The sequence below is a fragment of the Urocampus carinirostris genome, chromosome 8 (genome assembly GCF_059441175.1).
Source record: "Urocampus carinirostris isolate Australia breed hairy pipefish chromosome 8, RoL_Ucar_1.0, whole genome shotgun sequence".
Classification (NCBI taxonomy): domain Eukaryota; kingdom Metazoa; phylum Chordata; class Actinopteri; order Syngnathiformes; family Syngnathidae; genus Urocampus; species Urocampus carinirostris.
In genome coordinates, this window is record NC_142356.1 from 28786164 (window position 1) to 28794379 (window position 8216).

An 8216-nucleotide genomic window follows, 5' to 3' on the forward strand; every position below is an offset into this window, starting at 1 on the left:
GCATCATTTTGCCAAGGCAAAGACCTGCGACCCACTAAAAACAGGTCCGCGACCCACCAGTCGAGAAACAAGAGTTAGAGTTTTTGTGAACTTGGAGGTCTCCGAGTATCTTCATATTGCCGTGTTCCGTTGTGTTTGTGTATGCATCTGTGTTTTGACCATACACGCGCGTGCACGTGCGCACCCACGCACGTGGGTGGTTTGTGCGACGCTTGAAGGACGCTTGTGTTTTACAGAGATTCGCGCACGTCTATTTAAGGTTGCACGTCGTTGAGGGTGGGTGCGCATCTGAGGCGTTTTGCTCGTGTTGAATGCGCATGCGTGTGCCATGGTCACGCCACCGCATCAATGCGCTCTGTGCGCACAGACAGAACATTTCAATATCCGCTTGCGCGCGCAAACAAGCGCGTTGATGTGTCATGTTCTCCGTCAGTGGCTTTTGCTCGTTAAAGCGGGCGAGATGAGGGCAACTGGAGGAGCTTGTGAGCCGCGCAGCCTCAATTAGATGTAATTAGCCCATCAAAACTGCGGCTAGAGGGGGTGTACGCACGCGGAATGGGGTCCTCGGGGAGCCCTTGCATTCCCCCTCCTCCCTAGAGAGAATCGCCCCTTGTTGTTCCAATGCAGACAGATGGCGTGTACTGGGTCACGTTGAGCCGTCACAGTAAACACTAAAAAGCAGTCTGCGGGGCTCATTAGCAACGTTACTGAAAAAAAGTGAGTAATGATAGTTACCAATTACTTTATTTTGAAAACAAATTCCGTTACTCCCCTGAATAATGACAACCGAAATGTGCACGTTATGCTGACCTAAATCTAAAATCGTGCCCAAAGATTTCAGCCCGACCTGATCCGGACCTGACCCTGATCCAGCCCGAGTCCGACAAATTATTTTGATTTGGGGGACGGAGCCGAATAAAAACATAATTTTTCATATTTTATCTGTCAGGACTTTTTTTTGTTTTTGTTTGGAATACGGCTTCTCTCTTGCCGACTTAAAAAAATGCACCTAAGCTTTCAAGATTATAACAGCAATATAGAGGGTTCACTGCTTCGACAGGTTGTTGCACATGTTTTCTTCTTTTTCTTTGCTATTTTTATGTGTATGAGAACAGTAATTTGTGACTAGTTTTTTTTTTTCAGAGTGGACTTAAGATGTTAAGGTCTAGCCCAAACCAAAATCCGGGTCGGGTCCAGCCTAAATTGTCAATCATTACGTTCGGGGTTGGGCTGGGCATCATCTCACTTTTTTAAAAATTGTCCACTCGTCATTGTTCTTAATTTCCTTTTCTTTGCGGAGAATCCGCGCGATGTATTGATCGTCATTTTAGGCTTGACCCGACCCAAAACTTGGGTCGGGGTCGGGATCTGCATCGGGATCGGGCTTAGGATCTTAAAAGTAATGATCTATTTTCAAGTTACTTGCCTTGAAGCTGACCCCTAAAACTGCTTAAAACCAACCACATAGAAAACATGGTAGAAAATGTGTACACCAATCTGTGGGGACGGTGAACCCTTCATATTGCTATTGTAATCTTGAGAGCTTGCAAACGAACGCTTAGTCACTCCATATCCATTTCTTCTATGGGCTTCAAAGCACTCAAATATTTCCTGCTCCATTTGTGAGTACAGTCTTAGATGTTTTGTTTTTTTTTGTAGGCATGGAGTATTGAAAAGATAATTTTACAAACAAAAAGGCAAACATTAAGAACATGTGAATTCAGTGCTTAAACATACCCAATTGATTTCCAATTGGTTTTGTTGCTTTAAAATAACCACATAATAAAAAAGAAGAAAAGCATGTCCAGAGCCCGCAGAAGCAATGAAGCCTTCATAGTTTAGCTTGTTGAGAGCTTGCAACCAACAGTTGAGACACTCCATATCTAGTTGTCTTTTATCTAGAAACCATTGAAATATTTCCTTCTCGATTTCTGGGTCCAAGACATTTTCTTTTTTTTTCTCAAGGAGAGGTGTATTGCAAACAGTTTTTTACAAATATCACAAAATTTCCTGTAAACATTGTGCTTACCTTTGCCCCATTGATTTTGCTGTTCCCGTATAAGCCCCCTACCCATGCCCTGCCTACCATTCGTTTCTGATGACACATAACCAAAAATGCGCATGTAAACGGACCCACTGATTTAAGTATTCTATTTTACAGTTGTAGATATGGCTTTGGGTAGAAACAGTAGAGATTATCCCCATGACAAAAAAATCAGCATCCTAATATTCTGTGCTCGAGACTGCTCCACCGTAACTGTATCTAGTTGTACTATGCTACCCTTCTTAACCAATCCTGTCATGTTTTCTGTGAGATACATTGTAAACAAAGGAGGATCTGTGATCAATCAATAGACATCATAAACCGTGATATGCTATTAGTAAATAGCGGAGGATAGCAGCATGTTATAACGACAGCTGGGTTACAAAATGTGATTATTACGTGTTATAGTACTTGTTAGAGAGAAGATATTGCTCTCCAGGAATGCATTCTTTTGTAAAGTGTTAGTCCCAACAATGGTCACAGTAAAACATTAAAAAGTGGGCTGTGAATCTCATTAGCGAGGAACGCTATCTCCTTCTTCCGCGTCGTTTTCTCGCATCCCAAAGATAACATCCTCCACCTGTTGAGGACCTCCCTCCGAGCCTGCCGGGCAGGGACGAAAGGAACAGGCGCTTGCGTAATGTCAACATGAAAGAGGAAAGAGTGTGCTTTCCTTTTGAGGGAAAAAAGACGTTCTGTGAGCTTCCCAAATAGAAAAGCTTTTGATTTTTTTTATGACTTATTTATTTTTATTGTTGTCAAAACGAGCCTGCAGTGCAGATGCAACGCCAGGTCCATTAAGAGCATTTGCCAGGGAAAACGAGCCCCAGCGGAGGAATTTTAAAGCTGCTCTTCAATATTCTTGGTGTTGGGGAGTGTAATGAAGGTAGCTTTAAAAGCCCTCTTGGCATAAAGTCAATGACATGACCTTCAGGGTCCTGAGTGACAACAAACTTGCTACGGCTAGGAAAGTTAGAGAGATATTCCTCCTCCACAGCCTCGTGATTGCCATAGTGCCCAAAATCATGTGTTCACGTTACTGGACACATTGAGCGCTGAAACGATTTTGCAAAGTACATGCAAAAGTTGAGTTTTTGAAATAAAAAGTTATTTTGCACGGAAAATGCTTTTGTGTTGATGGAAAACTGTCACAGTTGCCCATGGCGCCCAATTGGCCCTGCCCGTTTGGCACAAGCTGCGGCTCGTTGGCTTCCCTCGTATTTAAGCTCATTGCTCTCACTCACCCTTTGTCAGTCCATCAACGAACCTCTGCACCCGCAAGATGTGTGTTTTGACTCTGTCCAGTGTCCTTTTTGTGTATCCTGTCCGGTATCGATCCCGTCTATTTCGTCCTGTTTTGATATCGTTCTCCGGTCTTCAGGGTCTGGTATCGTTCCCGTCTATCTCACTCTGTCTGATCTTTGTCTCCAGTCTCCTATATCTGTTATCGATCCAGTCCCGTTCTGTCCGGTATGGACACCATCTGTCCGGTATCGGCTCGTGTAACTGGTATTGATCTTGTTTGTCTCTGGTTCCTGTTGTTCCACGCCAGACATCTGTCTTTCTTCTTCCGCCCAGCGATCGCCCTATCACTGGCGTTTGTGTTAATATGCATGACTGCCCCATTTCCGTAAAATATAGCTTGTGTGAGAAACGTTAAGCATCTGGGTCCTCCTCCTGTTACGGTTCTTGATAGAAAACATTATTAAGATATCAGCAGGATTACAAATTCAAAATAAGCACAGAAGCAAAAGTTCTGCTTGAAATGCATCCTTTCACCCCAAAAAAACATTTTACTCAGACGTTTTCTTGGTACCAAGTACAGTATTTTCAAGAAACCTAGCAATGTTTCATTGCTGCTGACTAAACAATGATACAATCTAGAAACAAACTTTTATCTAAAGAAAGATAAAGGTTGGAGCTTTCTTTTTATATGTCCGATGCCTATATAGCTCAGAACAAAATTTTCCATAGGGCTTAAAAAATGAGTCAAAATGGCAAAAATTGGTGGGCACGGCTACTCCCATTTGAGAGGAAAGGTCTGGCATTGAATGAATTCAAATTATTGGCAACAAATTTCATCATTGATTTGTTCTGTTGGACAATTGATAAGTCACTCAGCACGTTAATTCAATTCACATGAGAATGGATTTGTTGTGACAGTGAAGGAGTTAAATATGTAGATGTGTTTTGGCCATATGCGTTTTGCTCACACACTAATTGCCAGATGTTTATGTTCCATCACAAACACAATTGATTTAAAAGCTGATGTCCATTACAAAATTAGTGCCTGAATTCCAAATGTTTATACTTATTGTGTGGTGTATTTTTCATTAACTTTGATTTTTTTGATTCATGTAAATTAGGCTCAACAACCAAATGTACAAACCAAACTAAATCTAGTATAAGTTGTTCAGTGCCCTTTTGGTACTGGTACAATATATACCAACTCAGTGACCTGCTGGTGAGGTTCGTGTTTGGTGAGGCACAGACAGATTTATAAAGTTACATTTTATTCATTCCTTGATTGGCAGAACAGGAGTGCAACATATCAACTGTAGCATAGAAAAATGTTTTATTGTCTTACCTTAAATTATAAATGAAGTCTATGCACTACTCCTTTTGAATAAAAGCATCTTTAGATAAGTATTCCTCCATTATGGAAAATAATTCCATGCAATGAGAAAAGATACATTGGATTGGCTTGTCTTGCTGTTAGCCTGATAATACTATTACGGCTTCTATTGCTTGAGGCTAAGATGTGCACCAATTCAGAAACTCTGGTCTCCCTCTCTCCCTCTGTCATGAGGCAAGATAATTGCGTGCCTCACTTTGCATCTGAACACGCCCAGCAGAGTATTATGTTACATAGAAAGTGGATTAAATATATTCATAATACAATCAGTCTATCCATTAACTGCACCGCTTATCCTCAGTAGCGGCGCTGAGGAGCTTGAGCCCATCCCAGTCATCTTTGGACAGTGGGGCGGGGACACCCTGAGCTAGTTTTCAGCCAGTCACAGGACATACAGAGACAGAAAACTCACTTGCTCATTCACACCTAGGGACAATTTGTACTGGCCAATCAACCTGCAACATGTTTTTGGAATGTGGGAGGAAACCGGCTTGAATTTTGAAAAAGAAACCCCCAAAAATAAAAGAGAAAGGCAAATTAGACAGAAATTTATTTATTTGAATTAATTAATGCATTTAATATGTTCTTTGATTTTGTATTTTTGTGATGAGAGGTGAGGCACAGCCTCAACTGTCTCCCCTGACTGCACGGCACTATATATACTGTATACAGGTATGTATGTATATAGGGTGGCCACAAACGCACCAATGTTAATTAAAGAAGTTAGAGTAGTAACATTTTTTCAAATTCAAAGTTCTTTACAAGTCTTACAAATGCTCGATATGTTCGCCGTTTGCAGCTATGCACGAGCCAATACGAAATTGAAAGTTCCTGTAGACACGATTCAGTAAATCAGCATCACCATCAATTTGTTGACAAGCATCAATAATACGACTCTTCGGATGATCCAAATCACGAATCTTCGTTGACTAAACAATTTGCTTAATGTTTCCCAGAAATAAAAGTCCATCGGGTTTAGGTCAAGCGACCTGGAGACCAATCTACTGTACCTCTTCAACCGATCCAATTTTCGAAATTCTCGTGGAGCCAGTCACGCACAATCGTTGCGTAATGCGGAGGGGCACCGTCTTGCATAAACCAAGTAGGTCTGTCGTCTCCAAGTAAATCAAACTGTGGTATCAAATTAAAAAATAAATATTAACATTGGTGCGTGACTTTGTGGCCACCCTGTGTACATATATATATATATATATATATATATATATATATATATATATATATATATATATATATATATATATATATATATATATATATATATATATATATATATATATATATATATATATATATATATATATATATATATATATATATATATATATATATATATATATTATTTATTTATTTTTTTTACTTTTTTAGGACCATTTTTAGACAGCATAATGTACTTTATTTTACATATTTTTATTAGTTTTTTTTTTAATGAACCATTTCATTTTTTAACCATCAAGTTACTTATTCATACATCACAATACATTAAATAGATTGAATATAGATACAAAAATATGCACCTATACAAAGAGCTTTTGAGCATCTAAAGTCACGAAAGTATAGGTGTCATGATTGCTGATGCAATTGGGACTTTGACATCTTTTTAGAAAAAAAAGCGTTAATTGTCACAACTCTGACCACCCTTCTTCACGCCTATGCTCCCCATATTGGGCCATCTACACACTTCAGTCACTGCATACTAGGAAGACTAGGAAGTGGGTGTTCCTCGATGTGTGGACAAAGATCTGATCAAAGCCACTCCTGCCATCAAGTGGTTATTTATCACACTGAAATCATTCCCAGAAGCTTGAACCTTACGGATGAGCTATGCCAAACCCTTTATGATATATTATTTTAATAATGCGAAGAATATATTTTTATGTTCTGGTACTCAGGGACAATATTTTTCAGTGAACCGTCAATTTAAGAAAAAATGTTTTGACAGAAGGCAAGGAAGAAGGAGCTATGGCACCACTTAGTCCCTGCTTTATATGCCCATGGTAGGATGTAATCAAAGTTCTAACACACTAAGCCACATTATCTTATACTTCAAATACAAATTCAGAAATTCACCATGCACAATCACACAAAAAGGAGCAACGGACACACATGCACAAACATACATAAGCATGCATGGGAAACTGAAAATATGCCGACATAGAGACAAGCCTATTGGGACACATGAACACACACTCACCCCTATGGACCAACAGGCAGCTTAACAGACCTAAACACACATACTCACTCACATATTTTCCAAGTAAGCCGCCCACCGACGCTAATCGCTCCAAAGAGTGTGTGATTATAGGAAGTGTGGAATGGGGGAAAAAAAAGCATAAGTTGTGGCCATTATCGCAAAGGAGTACAATGTGGACAGTGCGCTAACAATCCACTAGTTTTCCTTTTGTTGTGTAATTAGCCAAGACAAAAGGCTGGTGCCGTTAAAGACGTTTGGCTAAAGTAGCGGTGAAAATGAAAAGAGTCTCCCGACGAAGTCAAAGGCGGTGAGATGAAAGCGCCAGGCAGCCAGTGCACAAACTGATAAATATGAATGCACATAAATAGATTAGAGAGGAGAAAAAAACCATTACACAAGGCCTCTGACAAAAAAAATGATGCGGGCAATTTCTTGTTACCATGGTTACTGCTTTATCAGTGTCACCACTTTTGTGAAGGCAGCAGAGCATCCCAGTTGCGGGCTAGCGTCCCACTCGCAGACGAGCGCACTAGGGGAAGCTAAAGGGCTTGAAATCAAAAAAATAAAATAGAATTGAGAAGAACACTGTGCACAAGAAAGATAGGGAGACACGTTTCCATGACAACAGCAACCGATGGTTAAACTACAGACAAAACACAAAGCATTGATTTGGTTGTAGTTTGAAATAGAAATGTTCTTCTTCTGCAAGACTGCTGTGGGAGGCGGGAAATCTGAGTTAGGGTTAGAAAAAGGGATGAGAAAGTACAGACGAGAAACTAAGAGAATATATAGTATATTACTTTATTGTCCACACTATAAGGTTCACTAGATTTTAAGGCACTTCCCCAAGAAACAATCTTGTATGATACTTCATTTTTAAGGCGCAGCGGACTATAGGGGGTACAGAATTAAAGCTGCAGCAAGGTCTAAGAGGCAAAAAAGATAAATAAAGTACCGCATTTGTGCATTGATAAATTAGTCATAATATATCACTGACCACAACTACATAACATTGGATGGCAGGGAGCGCACCGGATACTATGCACTAGACCACTCATGATAAAGACGACATATGAAAGAGGCAGTAGGTTTTACCTCTTTATCACAATATTCTTATTCACATTACCGAATTGATGATTTTATTATTAGAATAGTGTCATACTTAGAAACAATCTGGTACAGAAAAGTTTGGGGACCCCTGAAACTATTTTTTTCTATCAACTGCTTGCAACGCATGAAGGAAAAGTATTATGGGAAGTAATTCAGTCATTCTGATCTGAATCAGGAGAACTGCATCATGAGAGGTAATTAATTCATACTGAAAG